Consider the following 23,681-nt stretch of genomic DNA (forward strand, 5'->3'; position numbering starts at 1 on the left):
AGCTATGACCTTTCTATGACCTTTACTATGACCTATTGTCCTAAATGTGTGGCACCCCAGCTTTGACCTTTACTATGACCTTTACTATGACCTTTACTATGACCTTTACTGTGACCTATTGTCCTAATTGTGTGGCACACTAGCTATGACATTTACTATGACCTTTACTATGACCTATTGTCCTAATTTGTGTGGCACCCCAGCTATGACCTCTAGTATGACCTATTGTCCTAAATCTGGAGCATCTCCCATCTAAACGCAGGCGTGAGCCTCCAATTAAATTTGTTTAAAAACTCTAATTAGCTCGTAACTTTAAAAATACTTTAAAAATAAATAACCTGCTCAAAGATACGCTTCATGACATTAATTAGCGCTAACAAGCTTATAATGAGCTTTAATTACCGTGTCGGTAAACTTCGTCAAAACTTTTGATTAAACTTAACAGTTGTGGGATCTTCATGTGTTATGTTTTAAAAATCTCACTATACATTTGTAGTATAAAAATGTAGGTGTTTGAAAGGGTTTTAACTTTGTATATTTGATTCGATGCTGTAGGTATTCTGTTATCAGAGAACACTTCATTGACTCGACTGACACCACACCTGACAGCATCAACACCTGACACCACACCTGACAACATCAAACTCCTGACACCACACCTGACAACATCAAACTCCTGACACCACAACTGACAGCATCAAACTCCTGACACCACACCTGACAACATCAAACTCCTGACACCACAACTGACAGCATCAAACTCCTGACACCACACCTGACAACATCAAACTCCTGACACCACAACTGACAACATCAAACTCCTGACACCACATCTGACAACATCAAACTCCTGACACCACAACTGACAACATCAAACTCCTGACACCACATCTGACAACATCAAACTCCTGACACCACACCTGACAACATCAAACTCCAGACACCACACCTGACACCACACCTGACACCACACCTGACAACATCAAACTCCTGACACCACACCTGACAACATCAAACTCCAGACACCACACCTGACACCACACCTGACACAACAACTGGCACCACAACTGACAACATCAAACTCCTGACACCACAACTGACAACATCAAACTCCTGACACCACATCTGACAACATCAAACTCCTGACACCACACCTGACACCACACCTGACAACATTAAACTCCTGACACCACACCTGACACCACAACTGGACCACACCTGACACCACATCTGACAACATCAATACCTGACACCACACCTGACACCACACCTGACACAACACCTGACAACATCAAACGCCTGACACTACACCTGACACCACACCTGACAACATCAAACTCCTGACACCACACCTGACACCACACCTGACAACATCAAACTCCTGACACCACACCTGACACCACACCTGACAACATCAAACTCCTGACACCACACCTGACACCACACCTGACAACATCAAACGCCTGACACTACACCTGACACCACACCTGACAACATCAAACTCCTGACACCACACCTGACACCACACCTGACAACATCAAACTCCTGACACCACTCCTGACACCACACCTGACAACATCAAACTCCTGACACCACACCTGACACCACACCTGACAACATCAAACTCCTGACACCACACCTGACACAACACCTGACAACATCAAACTCCTGACACCACTCCTGACACCACACCTGACACCACACCTGACACCACACCTGACAACATCAAACTCCTGACACCACACCTGACACAACACCTGACAACTTCAAACTCCTGACACCACACCTGACACAACACCTGACAACATCAAACTCCTGACACCACACCTGACACCACACCCGACACCACACCTGACACCACACCTGACACCACACCTGACAACATCAAACTCCTGACACCACACCTGACAACATCAAACTCCTGACACCACACCTGACAGCATCAAACTCCTGACACCACACCTGACAACATCAAACTCCTGACACCACAACTGACAGCATCAAACTCCTGACACCACACCTGACAACATCAAACTCCTGACACCACAACTGACAACATCAAACTCCTGACACCTCATCTGACAACATCAAACTCCTGACACCACAACTGACAACATCAAACTCCTGACACCACATCTGACAACATCAAACTCCTGACACCACACCTGACAACATCAAACTCCAGACACCACACCTGACACCACACCTGACACCACACCTGACAACATCAAACTCCTGACACCACACCTGACAACATCAAACTCCAGACACCACACCTGACACCACACCAGACACAACAACTGGCACCACAACTGACAACATCAAACTCCTGACACCACAACTGACAACATCAAACTCCTGACACCACATCTGACAACATCAAACTCCTGACACCACACCTGACACCACACCTGACACCACACCTGACAACATTAAACTCCTGACACCACACCTGACACCACAACTGGCACCACACCTGACACCACATCTGACAACATCAATACCTGACACCACACCTGACACCACACCTGACACAACACCTGACAACATCAAACTCCTGACACCACACCTGACACCACACCTGACAACATCAAACTCCTGACACCACACCTGACACCACACCTGACAACATCAAACGCCTGACACTACACCTGACACCACACCTGACAACATCAAACTCCTGACACCACACCTGACACCACACCTGACAACATCAAACTCCTGACACCACACCTGACACCACACCTGACACCACACCTGACACCACACCTGACAACATCAAACTCCTGACACCACACCTGACACAACACCTGACAACTTCAAACTCCTGACACCACACCTGACACAACACCTGACAACATCAAACTCCTGACACCACACCTGACACCACACCCGACACCACACCTGACACCACACCTGACAACATCAAACTCCTGACACCACACCTGACACCACACCTGACACCACACCTGACACCACACCTGACAACATCAAACTCCTGACACCACACCTGACACCACACCTGACAACATCAAACACCTGACACCACACCTGACACCACACCTGACAACATCAAACTCCTGACACCACACCTGACACAACACCTGACAACATCAAACTCCTGACACCACACCTGACACCACACCTGACAACATCAAACTCCTGACACCACACCTGACACCACACCTGACACCACACCTGACACCACACCTGACAACATCAAACTCCTGACACCACACCTGACACAACACCTGACAACTTCAAACTCCTGACACCACACCTGACACAACACCTGACAACATCAAACTCCTGACACCACACCTGACACCACACCCGACACCACACCTGACACCACACCTGACACCACACCTGACAACATCAAACTCCTGACACCACACCTGACAACATCAAACTCCTGACACCACAACTGACAGCATCAAACTCCTGACACCACACCTGACAACATCAAACTCCTGACACCACAACTGACAGCATCAAACTCCTGACACCACACCTGACAACATCAAACTCCTGACACCACAACTGACAACATCAAACTCCTGACACCACATCTGACAACATCAAACTCCTGACACCACAACTGACAACATCAAACTCCTGACACCACATCTGACAACATCAAACTCCTGACACCACACCTGACACCATCAAACTCCAGACACCACACCTGACACCACACCTGACACCACACCTGACAACATCAAACTCCTGACACCACACCTGACAACATCAAACTCCAGACACCACACCTGACACCACACCAGACACAACAACTGGCACCACAACTGACAACATCAAACTCCTGACACCACAACTGACAACATCAAACTCCTGACACCACATCTGACAACATCAAACTCCTGACACCACACCTGACACCACACCTGACACCACACCTGACAACATTAAACTCCTGACACCACACCTGACACCACAACTGGCACCACACCTGACACCACATCTGACAACATCAATACCTGACACCACACCTGACACCACACCTGACACAACACCTGACAACATCAAACGCCTGACACTACACCTGACACCACACCTGACAACATCAAACTCCTGACACCACACCTGACACCACAACTGACAACATCAAACTCCTGACACCACACCTGACACCACACCTGACAACATCAAACTCTTGACACCACACCTGACACCACACCTGACAACATCAAACTCCTGACACCACACCTGACACCACACCTGACAACATCAAACGCCTGACACTACACCTGACACCACACCTGACAACATCAAACTCCTGACACCACACCTGACACCACACCTGACAACATCAAACTCCTGACACCACACCTGACACCACACCTGACACCACACCTGACACCACACCTGACAACATCAAACTCCTGACACCACACCTGACACAACACCTGACAACTTCAAACTCCTGACACCACACCTGACACAACACCTGACAACATCAAACTCCCGACACCACACCTGACACCACACCCGACACCACACCTGACACCACACCTGACAACATCAAACTCCTGACACCACACCTGACACCACACCTGACACCACACCTGACACCACACCTGACAACATCAAACTCCTGTCACCACACCTGACACCACACCTGACAACATCAAACACCTGACACCACACCTGACACCACACCTGACAACATCAAACTCCTGACACCACACCTGACACAACACCTGACAACATCAAACTCCTGACACCACACCTGACACCACACCTGACAACATCAAACTCCTGACACCACACCTGACACCACACCTGATACCACACCTGACACCACACCTGACAACATCAAACTCCTGACACCACACCTGACACAACACCTGACAACTTCAAACTCCTGACACCACACCTGACACAACACCTGACAACATCAAACTCCTGACACCACACCTGACACCACACCCGACACCACACCTGACACCACACCTGACAACATCAAACTCCTGACACCACACCTGACACCACACCTGACACCACACCTGACACCACACCTGACAACATCAAACTCCTGACACCACACCTGACACCACACCTGACAACATCAAACACCTGACACCACACCTGACACCACACCTGACAACATCAAACTCCTGACACCACACCTGACACCACACCTGACAACATCAAACTCCTGACACCACACCTGACACCACACCTGACAACATCAAACTCCTGACACCACACCTGACACCACACCTGACACCACACCTGACACCACACCTGACAACATCAAACTCCTGACACCACACCTGACACAACACCTGACAACTTCAAACTCCTGACACCACACCTGACACAACACCTGACAACATCAAACTCCTGACACCACACCTGACACCACACCTGACAACATCAAACTCCTGACACCACACCTGACACAACACCTGACAACATCAAACGCCTGACACTACACCTGACACCACATCTGACAACATCAAACTCCTGACACCACAACTGACAACATCAAACTCCTGACACCACATCTGACAACATCAAACTCCTGACACCACACCTGACACCATCAAACTCCAGACACCACACCTGACACCACACCTGACACCACACCTGACAACATCAAACTCCTGACACCACACCTGACAACATCAAACTCCAGACACCACACCTGACACCACACCAGACACAACAACTGGCACCACAACTGACAACATCAAACTCCTGACACCACAACTGACAACATCAAACTCCTGACACCACATCTGACAACATCAAACTCCTGACACCACACCTGACACCACACCTGACACCACACCTGACAACATTAAACTCCTGACACCACACCTGACACCACAACTGGCACCACACCTGACACCACATCTGACAACATCAATACCTGACACCACACCTGACACCACACCTGACACAACACCTGACAACATCAAACGCCTGACACTACACCTGACACCACACCTGACAACATCAAACTCCTGACACCACACCTGACACCACAACTGACAACATCAAACTCCTGACACCACACCTGACACCACACCTGACAACATCAAACTCTTGACACCACACCTGACACCACACCTGACAACATCAAACTCCTGACACCACACCTGACACCACACCTGACAACATCAAACGCCTGACACTACACCTGACACCACACCTGACAACATCAAACTCCTGACACCACACCTGACACCACACCTGACAACATCAAACTCCTGACACCACACCTGACACCACACCTGACACCACACCTGACACCACACCTGACAACATCAAACTCCTGACACCACACCTGACACAACACCTGACAACTTCAAACTCCTGACACCACACCTGACACAACACCTGACAACATCAAACTCCCGACACCACACCTGACACCACACCCGACACCACACCTGACACCACACCTGACAACATCAAACTCCTGACACCACACCTGACACCACACCTGACACCACACCTGACACCACACCTGACAACATCAAACTCCTGTCACCACACCTGACACCACACCTGACAACATCAAACACCTGACACCACACCTGACACCACACCTGACAACATCAAACTCCTGACACCACACCTGACACAACACCTGACAACATCAAACTCCTGACACCACACCTGACACCACACCTGACAACATCAAACTCCTGACACCACACCTGACACCACACCTGACACCACACCTGACACCACACCTGACAACATCAAACTCCTGACACCACACCTGACACAACACCTGACAACTTCAAACTCCTGACACCACACCTGACACAACACCTGACAACATCAAACTCCTGACACCACACCTGACACCACACCCGACACCACACCTGACACCACACCTGACAACATCAAACTCCTGACACCACACCTGACACCACACCTGACACCACACCTGACACCACACCTGACAACATCAAACTCCTGACACCACACCTGACACCACACCTGACAACATCAAACACCTGACACCACACCTGACACCACACCTGACAACATCAAACTCCTGACACCACACCTGACACCACACCTGACAACATCAAACTCCTGACACCACACCTGACACCACACCTGACAACATCAAACTCCTGACACCACACCTGACACCACACCTGACACCACACCTGACACCACACCTGACAACATCAAACTCCTGACACCACACCTGACACAACACCTGACAACTTCAAACTCCTGACACCACACCTGACACAACACCTGACAACATCAAACTCCTGACACCACACCTGACACCACACCTGACAACATCAAACTCCTGACACCACACCTGACACAACACCTGACAACATCAAACGCCTGACACTACACCTGACACCACATCTGACAACATCAAACTCCTGACACCACAACTGACAACATCAAACTCCTGACACCACATCTGACAACATCAAACTCCTGACACCACACCTGACAACATCAAACTCCAGACACCACACCTGACACCACACCTGACACCACACCTGACAACATCAAACTCCTGACACCACACCTGACAACATCAAACTCCAGACACCACACCTGACACCACACCAGACACAACAACTGGCACCACAACTGACAACATCAAACTCCTGACACCACAACTGACAACATCAAACTCCTGACACCACATCTGACAACATCAAACTCCTGACACCACACCTGACACCACACCTGACACCACACCTGACAACATTAAACTCCTGACACCACACCTGACACCACAACTGGCACCACACCTGACACCACATCTGACAACATCAATACCTGACACCACACCTGACACCACACCTGACACAACACCTGACAACATCAAACGCCTGACACTACACCTGACACCACACCTGACAACATCAAACTCCTGACACCACACCTGACACCACAACTGACAACATCAAACTCCTGACACCACACCTGACACCACACCTGACAACATCAAACTCTTGACACCACACCTGACACCACACCTGACAACATCAAACTCCTGACACCACACCTGACACCACACCTGACAACATCAAACGCCTGACACTACACCTGACACCACACCTGACAACATCAAACTCCTGACACCACACCTGACACCACACCTGACAACATCAAACTCCTGACACCACACCTGACACCACACCTGACACCACACCTGACACCACACCTGACAACATCAAACTCCTGACACCACACCTGACACAACACCTGACAACTTCAAACTCCTGACACCACACCTGACACAACACCTGACAACATCAAACTCCCGACACCACACCTGACACCACACCCGACACCACACCTGACACCACACCTGACAACATCAAACTCCTGACACCACACCTGACACCACACCTGACACCACACCTGACACCACACCTGACAACATCAAACTCCTGTCACCACACCTGACACCACACCTGACAACATCAAACACCTGACACCACACCTGACACCACACCTGACAACATCAAACTCCTGACACCACACCTGACACAACACCTGACAACATCAAACTCCTGACACCACACCTGACACCACACCTGACAACATCAAACTCCTGACACCACACCTGACACCACACCTGACACCACACCTGACACCACACCTGACAACATCAAACTCCTGACACCACACCTGACACAACACCTGACAACTTCAAACTCCTGACACCACACCTGACACAACACCTGACAACATCAAACTCCTGACACCACACCTGACACCACACCCGACACCACACCTGACACCACACCTGACAACATCAAACTCCTGACACCACACCTGACACCACACCTGACACCACACCTGACACCACACCTGACAACATCAAACTCCTGACACCACACCTGACACCACACCTGACAACATCAAACACCTGACACCACACCTGACACCACACCTGACAACATCAAACTCCTGACACCACACCTGACACCACACCTGACAACATCAAACTCCTGACACCACACCTGACACCACACCTGACAACATCAAACTCCTGACACCACACCTGACACCACACCTGACACCACACCTGACACCACACCTGACAACATCAAACTCCTGACACCACACCTGACACAACACCTGACAACTTCAAACTCCTGACACCACACCTGACACAACACCTGACAACATCAAACTCCTGACACCACACCTGACACCACACCTGACAACATCAAACTCCTGACACCACACCTGACACAACACCTGACAACATCAAACGCCTGACACTACACCTGACACCACATCTGACAACATCAAACTCCTGACACCACAACTGACAACATCAAACTCCTGACACCACATCTGACAACATCAAACTCCTGACACCACACCTGACACCATCAAACTCCAGACACCACACCTGACACCACACCTGACACCACACCTGACAACATCAAACTCCTGACACCACACCTGACAACATCAAACTCCAGACACCACACCTGACACCACACCAGACACAACAACTGGCACCACAACTGACAACATCAAACTCCTGACACCACAACTGACAACATCAAACTCCTGACACCACATCTGACAACATCAAACTCCTGACACCACACCTGACACCACACCTGACACCACACCTGACAACATTAAACTCCTGACACCACACCTGACACCACAACTGGCACCACACCTGACACCACATCTGACAACATCAATACCTGACACCACACCTGACACCACACCTGACACAACACCTGACAACATCAAACGCCTGACACTACACCTGACACCACACCTGACAACATCAAACTCCTGACACCACACCTGACACCACAACTGACAACATCAAACTCCTGACACCACACCTGACACCACACCTGACAACATCAAACTCTTGACACCACACCTGACACCACACCTGACAACATCAAACTCCTGACACCACACCTGACACCACACCTGACAACATCAAACGCCTGACACTACACCTGACACCACACCTGACAACATCAAACTCCTGACACCACACCTGACACCACACCTGACAACATCAAACTCCTGACACCACACCTGACACCACACCTGACACCACACCTGACACCACACCTGACAACATCAAACTCCTGACACCACACCTGACACAACACCTGACAACTTCAAACTCCTGACACCACACCTGACACAACACCTGACAACATCAAACTCCCGACACCACACCTGACACCACACCCGACACCACACCTGACACCACACCTGACAACATCAAACTCCTGACACCACACCTGACACCACACCTGACACCACACCTGACACCACACCTGACAACATCAAACTCCTGTCACCACACCTGACACCACACCTGACAACATCAAACACCTGACACCACACCTGACACCACACCTGACAACATCAAACTCCTGACACCACACCTGACACAACACCTGACAACATCAAACTCCTGACACCACACCTGACACCACACCTGACAACATCAAACTCCTGACACCACACCTGACACCACACCTGACACCACACCTGACACCACACCTGACAACATCAAACTCCTGACACCACACCTGACACAACACCTGACAACTTCAAACTCCTGACACCACACCTGACACAACACCTGACAACATCAAACTCCTGACACCACACCTGACACCACACCCGACACCACACCTGACACCACACCTGACAACATCAAACTCCTGACACCACACCTGACACCACACCTGACACCACACCTGACACCACACCTGACAACATCAAACTCCTGACACCACACCTGACACCACACCTGACAACATCAAACACCTGACACCACACCTGACACCACACCTGACAACATCAAACTCCTGACACCACACCTGACACCACACCTGACAACATCAAACTCCTGACACCACACCTGACACCACACCTGACAACATCAAACTCCTGACACCACACCTGACACCACACCTGACACCACACCTGACACCACACCTGACAACATCAAACTCCTGACACCACACCTGACACAACACCTGACAACTTCAAACTCCTGACACCACACCTGACACAACACCTGACAACATCAAACTCCTGACACCACACCTGACACCACACCTGACAACATCAAACTCCTGACACCACACCTGACACAACACCTGACAACATCAAACGCCTGACACTACACCTGACACCACATCTGACAACATCAAACTCCTGACACCACAACTGACAACATCAAACTCCTGACACCACATCTGACAACATCAAACTCCTGACACCACACCTGACAACATCAAACTCCAGACACCACACCTGACACCACACCTGACACCACACCTGACAACATCAAACTCCTGACACCACACCTGACAACATCAAACTCCAGACACCACACCTGACACCACACCAGACACAACAACTGGCACCACAACTGACAACATCAAACTCCTGACACCACACCTGACACCACAACTGACAACATCAAACTCCTGACACCACACCTGACACCACACCTGACACCACACCTGACAACATCAAACTCCTGACACCACACCTGACACCACACCTGACAACATCAAACACCTGACACCACACCTGACACCACACCTGACAACATCAAACTCCTGACACCACACCTGACACCACACCTGACAACATCAAACTCCTGACACCACACCTGACACCACACCTGACAACATCAAACTCCTGACACCACACCTGACACCACACCTGACACCACACCTGACACTACACCTGACACCACACCTGACACCACACCTGACAACATCAAACTCCTGACACCACACCTGACAACATCAAACTCCTGACACCACACCTGACACCACACCTGACACCACACCTGACAGCATCAACACCTGACACCACACCTGACAACATCAAACTCCGACTATCTTTAACATCGTTCTCACTTTTCTTGTTTCTTACAATGGTAAAATGAAAAAACGAAAGACAACATTTCTTGATTGCATTGAACACTTTGTGAGCAGAAGTCAAAACACCAGCCGACAACCTGCAGACGACCTCACACGTTTTCTGCCCACCCCATCGGTAACTCACTAATCGTTTGCCTTCTCGGCTAGTCAAAATATTTGCGCTTTTAACCGAGCGTGGAATATTCTAGAGTCAATACAAAAAATGGCTGACGAGATGATGTGTGGCAGGGAACAAATGCCGTGACATTTTTAGATGCGCAGGAAAATATGAACGGTACCAATCTAAACTTGGATAACACTGTGATGCGCAGGAAAATATGAACGGTACCAATCTAAACTTGGATAACACTGTGATGCGCAGGAAAATATGAACGGTACCAATCTAAACTTGGATAACACTGTGATGCGCAGGAAAATATGAACGGTACCAATCTAAACTTGGATAACAGTGTGATGCGCAGGAAAATATGAACGGTACCAATCTAAACTTGGATGTGATGCGCAGGAAAATATGAACGGTACCAATCTAAACTTGGATGTGATGCGCAGGAAAATATGAACGGTACCAATCTAAACTTGGATAACACTGTGATGCGCAGGAAAATATGAACGGTACCAATCTAAACTTGGATAACACTGTGATGCGCAGGAAAATATGAACGGTACCAATCTAAACTTGGATAACACTGTGATGCGCAGGAAAATATGTACGGTACCAATCTAAACTTGGATAACAGTGTGATGCGCAGGAAAATATGAACGGTACCAAACTAAACTTGGATAACACTGTGATGCGCAGGAAAATATGAACGGTACCAATCCAAACTTGGATAACACTGTGATGCGCAGGAAAATATGAACGGTACCAATCTAAACTTGGATAACACTGTGATGCGCAGGAAAATATGAACGGTACCAATCTAAACTTGGATAACACTGTGATTCGCGGAGAGTAGACTTTAGATGTGCTTTTTGTGTGAAGATATTTGTCTAGTCTTGTCATTAAAGTGTTTTCTCTAAGAGGAAAGAGGGGGAGGGGGGGGGGGGTTAAAACTTCATCGCATTACCTTTCTTTGTAAGAACGTAAAAAGGGGGAGGAGGGGAGGGCGGAAGTGATATTTTGTGATATTTACCTGTAATAAATATTGCAGCTAAAATGGAAATATCAAAGTCTTTGACCGCCAAATCACCTGAGTTCTGCTCCTTTTGGAACTTGTTTATTTGTCATGGTTGGTGTCGAATATCTGACCCATTATACTATTCACTTCGATACGGTTGGTGTGAATATCTGACCCGTTCTACTATTCACTTCGATACGGTTGGTGTCGAATATCTGACCCGTTATACTATTCACTGCGATACGGTTGGTGTCGAATATCTGACCCACTATGCTATTCAGTTCGATATCTTGGCATCGAATATCTTGCCTGTCATACTATTCACTTCGATACGATTGGTATCGAATATCTGACAAATTATACTATTCACTTCGATACAGTTGGTGTCGAATATCTGACTCATTATACTATTCACTTCGATACGGTTGGTGTCGAATATCTGACTCATTATACTATTCACTTCGATACGGTTGGTGTCGAATATCTGACCCATTATAATATTCACTTCGATACGGTTGGTGTCGAATATCTGACCCATTATGCGATTCACTTCGATACGGTTGGTGTCGAATATCTGACCCACTATACTATTCACTTCGATACGATTGGTGTCAAATATCTGACTCATTATACTATTCACTTCGATACGGTTGGTGTCGAATATCTGACCCACTATACTATGCACTTCGACACGGTTGGTATCGAATATCTGACCCATTATGCTATTCACTTCGATACGGTTGGTGTCGAATAACTGACCCTTTATACTATTCACTTCGATACGGTTGGTATCGAATATCTGACCCATTATGCTATTCACTTCGATACGGTTGGTGTAGAATATCTGACCCATTATACTATTCACTTCGATACGGTTGGTATCAAGTATCTGACCCATTATACTATTCACTTCGATATCTTAACATCGAATATCTGACCAATTATACTATTCACTTCCATATCTTGGCATCGAATATCTTGCCTTTCATACTATTCACTACGATACGGTTGGTATCGAATATCTAACCTATCACTTTTTACCTAGAAAGTCAAGTAAAATATAATGCATTGTTTGTTTTTTCTTGTAAAACAGCAGCTAGATCTACGATTATTTTTGTACATTGCAGTAACTAGAGGGTCAGGGAAACAAAGAGGGAGGAAACTCACGGGCTTAGTTGCTGGGAACATGGGTCAGAGAATGCTCGATAATTAACGCTTTCTTAATCTGCCTGGCTATTGAGCAATAGCTTGGGCCTGTATTGATAGCAAACAAGAGGGTGGGCAGGATTGGTTTCCGGAAAATTGCGCAACGGAAAACTGCGTAATTTTAAAAATGCGTTAATACAAACTAATTATACTCATACACTTTAATTTTGTCATATTTAGTGAAAATAAGTATTATACAATGTACATGGAGTCACTCTTTGTTAATGTCTAAATGCTCAGGATGATATTCCACAACAATAAATGTAGGTAACATTCTACACCCACGTAAGCTTAAGTTGCCGTGCTAATCGATATCAACTTGGACTGATTGATTTGTACCCCTCCCATCTGCCCCACACCATCGTTATTCATTTTATTGGTGGACAAGGTCAGGCATCAAAATTGATTGGTCAAGTTCTACCCCGCCGCCCCACCCCCTCCCAAACCCCTTACGTTCTGTTATGCCCAGTTTGACCCACAGTGAATGATTTAAAGCCATCCCACCGCCATAAGGGAAGTTACAACTAGTAATCATAGCGCCGCTCTTGACTTTTTTTTTTTACATTCATCTCAACATATCGAGACATACCGAAACATACCGAAATGTTCCTCGGCAAATTCCATTTTCTTTTTCTATACTTAAAAAAAAGTATGTTGCAAAAAACGTCCAAAAACTGGTTCATAGAGACTCCTGCTTCCCATCAGAAGATATCCGGTGCTAATACGTCATCGCGTGTGCTATAACGTCACTTCCATGGCCAGGAAAACTAAAATAGTGAACAAGTTGCCGTCGATAAATTCCTGGCTCGTTTTTTCTATGTGGTGACAGGTCACGTGACTGTATCAGAGTTGTTGCGCCCCCTGCTCCCTCCATATCTTAAAGTCTTCAATTTTCTTCTGATGACGAGGGATAAACGAGTTTTCCGTCATATTTTTGGCCAAACCGCATATATATATATATATATATATATATATATATATATATATATATATATATATATATATATATATATATTTCTCTCTCTGACAAATACAAAGAAAAAAATACTTTACTTTATAAAAAGGAGAGGGACTGAAAATCATTTTTTAAAATGACAAGGATAGACTTTTTACACCCCTAGGCTAAAACGTGTTGAAAATTGTAGACTGTACTCTTCATTTCCTTTTGAGAATTTTTTTTGTAATGCTTGAATATTGTGAGTTAAAATTTAAACCTAAGGAGAGTTCAGCCCCTTGTTACTTACGGGTGAGTTGAATCCCCTTTTACTGGCTAGTAAGTTCAGTCCCTGTTGCAGATATGTCATTTGTTTCCCTTACTGCTGTGGGATGATAACTCTGGTAAACTTCATCAGTTGTCAGAAGGTGCTTAAATTCTGCGCGCACCTTGACATCTTAAATCCACCCATTCAACTCAATAATTTTCACAAGATCGACCTATCTCTCAGGGCTTAAGTCCATCACGGCTTATGACGTGAAGTGCCAGGCTGAAAAAACAAACAAGTTGGTTTGTCTGGGCCCAGGCTCCGACTACATTTGGTATCGTCTGCTTCAGGTTTCTGATTGGCTTGACTGACGGGTGGTGTTCACTCAGGCTCCGATTATATTTGGTATCGCCCGCTTCAGGTTTCTGATTAGCTTGACTGACGGCTAGTCTTCAATCTTCTGGCTACAGCGTGACGGAATGGTAATAGCGAGTACGCACGCCATCACTCAGTCATCACAGTGCACATCAACTCAGTACTAATGCACTCAGTATATCACAGTACACATCATTCTTAGTGTACAAACAATCAGTACACATCAACTTAGTACACCTGCAATCAGTATATCACAGTGCACATCAACTCAGTACTAATGCACTCAGTATATCACAGTACACATCATTCGTAGTACACATACAATTAGTACATCACAGTACAAACACACACGTGGTGTGTACTCAACACAAGCTGGTGGGGGAGAGCGATCGTCACATATAGATGTAAACTTCTCATGATATGTATAGAATATGTAGTCCCACCCCTACACCCCGCACTCTTCACAACCCCACACTTACACACCCCATCACACCCGCACCCCTACACACCCCATCACACCCCCACCCCTACACACCCCCAACCCTACACACCACACTCTTCACACCCCCACCCGTACACACACCACTCATCACACCCCCACCCATACACCCCCACCCCTACACACCCCACTCTTCACACCCCCACTCATCACAACTCCCATCACCCGCGTTTTAGTCATGTCTATGTGGAGGCGGGGTCGAAAGGTGTATAGCCACAGCTTCAACTACACGGATTAAATAGAATAAACCTTACATTGAAATAGAATATATATACTTCAACCCAGTGGCGTAGCGAGGTCGGGTGTCACCCGGTGCGGCACTTAATGGTGTCACCCCCAGAGGCGCAACGACCCTTCCCGGGAAAAACTTTCAATTTTCGATTTACACCCCCCCCCCTCAAACTTTCGATTTGCACCCCCCACCTCTATTATGTGGAATTATCATTTTTCTATATATATTTTGCTATTTTTTGCCTTGGTGTCACCCCCCCCCCCCAAATGGTGTCACCCGGTGCGGTCCGCACCCCCCGCACCCCCCTCGCTACGCCCCTGCTTCAACCAATCTTGACTGCCCCACCCCTGAAAGCTTCACATGTCTACCCCTGGAGCAACATTTCTGAAAGAAACCCTGCCCTTCTTCCACCCCTTACACTCCAACCCAATATACCCCCAATCCAATTAAAGTACAATATTAACCCCGGATTTCACTGTAAAATTATGCTTGACATTTTAGGCTTAGGGAATTTATTTTTAGCACCAGGAGCTAACCGATATCCGAAACAAGGAAGAAGAGATAGCAGCCGGTGATGGCTATGGCAGTAGGAAATCTGGTTAGAGATTAACTCAAGGAAGTCGGGATATGTGAGCTAGATGGGGGGGGGGGGTAGAGTATATCAGACCCCTGGGGGATTGGAGTACTCAGGATATGTGAGATATACGTGGGGAGGGGGAGGGTTCGAGTACATCAGACCCCTGGGGCATTGGAGTACTCAGGATATGTGAGTTAGATGGGGGGGGGGGGTGTTGACCAAGACACTTAGACGTACATTGGATTATGAAGTTTCGACGCATGATGGCTCAGAGATAAGCCGTGTGTTGGCTCAGTTAGTACAATAATTAAACTAATCTGTTTTCTATTGATTTACCCAAGTTAAGAAGTGATCTAACCAATCCTTGACAGTTCAATGTTTTATTTGTGTAACAACCCATACATTGACCGCCTCAACACATTTCTAGTTTAGTACTCTCGACCCCTTGTATCTACCGAAGATAAACTATTAAAATATTCCAGGGTCATAAAGTGAATTAAAAGCAATCAGTGGCCGAAGTTAACCTTCAGGTTGAACTTTGAACTGGTCAGCTAATACCACCTCAACTTGGAGTTGTCGTTGGACACTACTACCATATTTCAGTGATCCATTTATCAGTGATCCATATATCAGTGATCCATATATCAGTGATCCATATATCAGTGACCCATATATCAGTGATCCATATATCAGTGACCCATATATCAGTGACCCATATATCAGTGATCCATATATCAGTGATCCATATATCAGTGATCCATATATCAGTGATCCATATATTAGTGATCCATATATTAGTGATCCATATATCAGTGATCCATATATCAGTGACCCATATATCAGTGATCCATATATCAGTGATCCATATATCAGTGATCCATATATCAGTGATCCATATATCAGTGATCCATATACCAGTGATCCATATATCGTTGACCCATATATCGTTGACCCATATATCAGTGATCCATATATCAGTGATCCATATATCAGTGATCCATATATCAGTGATCCTTATATCAGTGATCCATATATCAGTGTTCCCATATATCAGTGATCATATATCAGTGACCCATATATCAGTGATTCGTATTTCAGTGATCCATATATCAGTGATCCATATATCAGTGATCCATATATCAGCGATCCATATATCAGTGATCCATGCATCAGTGGTATAACATTAGATTACACACACCGGTCTTTGATTTCCTGGAGGCGAAATATCAACTCCTGAGAAAATCTGGTTTTATGGGGAATAAAGTTTTATAGCACACTGCCGATAAAGCCAAGCTGTATGTCGGCTCTACATAGAATGTTAATTCTGGTGGCTCATTCTTTATATGTAACGTTCGTTCTGGCGGCCCATACTTTCTGTTTCTATTCTAGTCCCCGTGGCACACACAATCCACTGCTAGCTCTACACAGAACAAAGCTGGAACGAGACCAGCTCACGCTTCAGATCTGGCTCGACATTTTCCTGGCAGGAAGTTCTAGACGAGAGCCAGTTGTGCCACAAAGGAGGGCTCCTCAGATCCACATCTGCTCCTCACTGCGACAGGTGCCTGCGGATCCCTGCGTGAAAACAACAGGCGGATCATCTTTACATAACCTTGACCCCCGCCCAATGTGTTGCTTGTGATGTCATTGTTACATAGTTTCCTGCGATCGGGTCGGTGCCGTGATGGGGGGTAGGGCGCTGGTGTAGAGATTATCACGTGATTAGATTAGCATAGGTGTCGATGGATAGGTGGGCGGTATCCAGTACAGGTAGATACACAGAGGGGATATCAAAACCTCGACAGGTGAGGAAAGTTAAAGAACAGACCCGCAGCTAGGTAGAAATACAAGCAAGTATTCCAGACATTTCTTGACATTGATCAGATCCACGATAAAAGGACAATCATTCTTCAGTGAGAAAAAACTAAATTCTTTGTGTATCAATATAGACCTGGTAATATTACCAAAACTGTTGCACATACAATTAAGAGGATAATAAAGAGCAATTAAAGAAGCAATTTTTTATGTTCCTAATGAATATTTTAAAAAGTATGTTTCTTTCGACGTCTAATGGAAAAAACGAAAATTGTTCAAAATTTTTAAATTCCCGCTTCAGTGGATTGGATAATGAGTGATTACAATTTGTAAACATTGGTTTAATTAGGTCATGTGTAGCCTGATAGTAAATTAGAGATCGTGGTCTGTTTGGGGGGGGGGGGGTATGGACTGCTATAATAAGAGCTGGACATTACCACTTGTCAATTACAGCCGGTCATATTTCCTGCTATCATGCCACCTCAAGTCTAATTCCGACCCCCCGTTAATTGACCCCTGTCAATTTTGTCCCCTTAGTAGATCTACAGTCTTATAAAAAAAAATAAACAATACTAAGTAGTAATAGTGACATTTCCTGATAAAGTATAAAAACCTACTTTTTCAGATTGTGTATTATGCCACGAAAGCCGTAGGTAGGGTCTCTATTTACAAAGTCAACAACAACATCAATACTCCGTGAATAAAACTCACAGCATCTGATTTTATTTCTGATTGGTCCGAGCGTCAACCATATCGCTACTGATGAACACATTTTGTAAACACCGCTCACTTTATAGCGCCAAATGTCTGGGTGACCAATAGCAACAAGGGATGGCATTGGGGATGTTCCAAAAATTAATGCCCCTACATGGGCTCGCTAGACACGACGGTCAAGATTAACAATGAGATGTACTTTAATCAAAGGACAGACCGACCGTATATCAAACCCAACCCCTACAGAAAGCTGAAGTTTCTCAAACCCAACCCCCACAAAAAGCTGAAGTTTCACATTTTTGCGGCTAAATCCAAACATACGTAAGTGAAGCTTAGCATTACAATATGTAAGTGTTACACTACAAACAATATGTTAGAGTATTATACTACAAACAAACAATATGTAAGTGTATTATACTACAACTAACAATATGTGAGTGTATTACACAATAAACAAACAATATGTACATGTATTACACTACAAAAGCAATGTGTAAGTATTACACTACAAACGAATTTCGTGTTGTGATTGGTAATGGGTAGTAGTAATTAACATAGAGGGGGAGGGTGTGTAATCTACAAGGGAGGTGTAATGTCTGCTAGAATGTAAGTTTGTCAAATAGTTTTAGTTTAAAGCGCTCTTAACACAGCGCGTTGAGCAACATAGCAATGTCGAGGTCATCTGTTAACGATTTGAAGGTATTAGCCCTTTTTATTTTAGTGGGAAATGAAAGTCTCAAAATGTTGATCCAATGTATTCCATAGACGAGATGGAATTGCCTAGCATAGCTTTATGTTTAATTAATTAGTCTTGATTGATTAACATTGTTTAGTAATTATAGATTTAGTATTATTTAATTCCCATTAATTAATCAACATTTTTTAGCAAGCATGAGTTATTATAAATGGAGTACACATTTACGAGTATACTCTACATCACGAACACAATTGATCTAATTAGATAGAGCCAGCACTGGACATAAAACCACTTTATATTTGATTTGTTTCCTTAAGTTACCTCAACCATCGATTAGGGTCATTGTCTACACAAGGTACGTGGTGGTTCTTTGTTTTATAATAGGGCTGTCGGTATATAAGCTTTTAGTTAACAGTTATTCGAGAAAATTGCGATCACCTACATATAGTTGAGAATGAGATAGTTGCTGTCCTCTAAATGTATTTAGGATAGTGGCCTATATAAAAATATGTAATGTGTGTTCTTCAGTACACTATACCTTATTTAAATGATATTTAATCTCTGTTGGAAATACAAAGTAAAGTTAAAACCACAAAGGTAACATACGACTAATATATGGAAGTAATAGTCGATTTCATTGTCTGGCTTTTACATTTCAATCAAACAATATGGCTGGAACACAACTGTATCACAGAGTGGGAGGTGTGGGTTCTGGGGGAGGTGTGGACTAGTGCTAGGGGAGGTGTGGGTTAGTGCTAGGGGAGGTGTGGGTTCTAGGGGAGGTGTGGGTACTAGGGGAGGTGTGGGTACTAGGGGAGGTGTGGGTTCTAGGGGAGGTGTGGGTACTAGGGGAGGTGTGGGTACTAGGGGAGGTGTGGGTACTAGGGGAGGTGTGGGTACTAGGGGAGGTGTGGGTTAGTGCTAGGGGAGGTGTGGGTTCTAGGGGAGGTGTGGGTACTAGGGGAGGTGTGGGTACTAGGGGAGGTGTGGGTACTAGGGGAGGTGTGGGTTCAAGGGGAGGTGTGGGTTCTAAGGTAGGTGTGGGTACTAGGGGATGTGTGGGTACTAGCGGAGGTGTGTGTACTAGGGGAGGTGTGGGTACTAGGGGAGGTGTGGGTTAGTGCTAGGGGAGGTGTGGGTTCTAGGGGAGGTGTGGGTACTAGGGGAGGTGTGGGTTAGTGCTAGGGGACGTGTGGGTACTAGGGGAGGTGTGGGTTAGTGCTAGGGGAGGTGTGGGTTAGTGCTAGGGGAGGTGTGGGTTAGTGCTAGGGGAGGTGTGGGTTAGTGCTAGGGGAGGTGTGGGTTAGTGCTAGGGGAGGTGTGGGTTAGTGCTAGGGGAGGTGCGGACTAGTGCTAGGGGAGGTGTGGGTTAGTGCTAGGGAGGTGTTTGTTAGTGCTAGTGGGTGTGGGTTAGTGTTAGGGGAGGTGTGGGTTAGTGCTAGGGTTCGTGCTAGGGGAGGTGTGGGTTAGTGCTAGGGAGGTGTTTGTTAGTGTTAGTGGGTGTGGGTTAGTGTTAGGGGAGGTGTGGGTTAGTGCTAGGGGAGGTGTGGGTTAGTGCTAGGGGAGGTGTGGGTTAGTGCTAGGGGAGGTGTGGGTTAGTGTCAGGGACGTGCCATATTCCCAGGTCCATATATCCCTAGGGACGGGCCATATCAGGAGACTGGCCCATGTACCACACTTCTGTACAAATAATCCACCACGGGTCCGATTTCTTCTTGCATTTCCAATTTCTTTTTACTTCTCATTATGTAAGCAATCTTCACAAGGTGTTCCCAGCCAAGCCCCCCCCCCCCGTAAGTCTATCCCTCCCCTCTGCCTTGACTCCCCAACCCCCCTCCTACAACGAGAAAGTTATAGACTGGGTTTTTCTGAGTACCATCCAGCACCACTCACACTTACCGGCTGAGACACCGATGTACATGTTGATTGCAACTTAAATCATTATCGATCTATCCGAGTCACACAATACATATAGTAGTTTCATATAGGGTTATAATTTGATTCAAACAGGTAGCAAACGCTTTATTCTCTGAAATATCGAGATTTTTATTTTTACTTTTTTTATTAACAAAATCGGCCTAGTATCATTGTCATTGAATGTTTTATAAACAAAATCGGCAAAGTATCACAGTCAGTGAATGTTCTATACTTTAAACAAAATCGGCCTAGTTACAGTGAATGTTCTATAAACAAAATGGGCCTAGTATCACAGTCTAGGTTGTCTATCCAAACTCCAGATTTCACTGTCATGAATGATTTCTGTTGATATTCAATAGCTGAAACATTCTGATCACGTGATCTTATTCAAATTGGTTCATTTTTCTTGAGCCTACCGGAAGACCGAATCACAGTTTTTGACCACACATTTCGTGTGAACTAAATCACATTTTTTGACCACACATTTCGTGTGGACTGAATCATATCATGGGAGATGTTGTATCACTGCTGTTGTTATGTATTAATTGTGTTCTTATACTTTAAAGGTGTATATATATATATATATATATATATATATATATATATATATATATATATATATATTACTGTTTTAATAAAACTTGTGTTTCTATATCAGTGATCTCGTTATGTACCACTGGTAATGTTAGGTAGCAGGTGTTAAGGAATTCTTCAACTAGTGTTGTTATATAGCATTTGTATTGTAATTTATAAAAGGTATAAATATACAAAACAAATGTGTTTTAAAACTGGTGTTGTAATATCACTAATGTTTTGTATCACGGGTGTTGTTATATCACTGGGGTTGATATATCACCGATGTTGTTATATGACAAATGTTGTTATATGACTAATGTTGTTATATTAATGGTGTTATATCTACAAACAAACCTTCATCACTGAACCTGACGCGTGGACTTGTCTGGCCACGGATTGTTCGACTACAGACATAGCTGACCAGATATTGATTGGAACTTCCAGAGATCGAACATCACAAATCAGGGGACAACTGAAACACTGGGCGTTGGACAGTCGATACAGCGTGGACTTGGTCAGTACACGTTGGACAGTCGATACAGCGTGGACTTGGTCAGTACACGGAGACAAACGCTTCAATTGTCATAGGAAAATGGTTTCTATTTGTATAACTTTAGATCGCACATTTTTCTGAAAGCTTTTCGCACCTCCCATGAAACTAGTGATCGCCTCCCCCGGGGAAGCTTGCTTCTAAGTGAACTAACTTTAAAAACACAGGAATACCAAACCAATTTTTGTAATAGTCGACTCACGAGGCCACCAGATAGACCTGGATTTGTGCCCACCCAATTTTTGCTATACAAGTTCTGGTAAAGACACT

The 23,681-nt window shown here is 45.6% G+C and overlaps 1 protein-coding gene across 1 annotated transcript in view; it reads right to left on the minus strand.

Moving 5' to 3' along the window:
* Positions 1-23,681, minus strand: part of LOC131948566 (G-protein coupled receptor 54) — a 93,649-nt gene that overhangs the window by 64,435 nt on the left and 5,533 nt on the right. The window lies entirely within an intron of this gene.

Source organism: Physella acuta, unplaced genomic scaffold, assembly GCF_028476545.2.
Source record: "Physella acuta isolate Inbredline_101_S28 unplaced genomic scaffold, ASM2847654v3 ptg000059l, whole genome shotgun sequence".
NCBI classification, from domain to species: Eukaryota; Metazoa; Mollusca; class Gastropoda; family Physidae; genus Physella; species Physella acuta.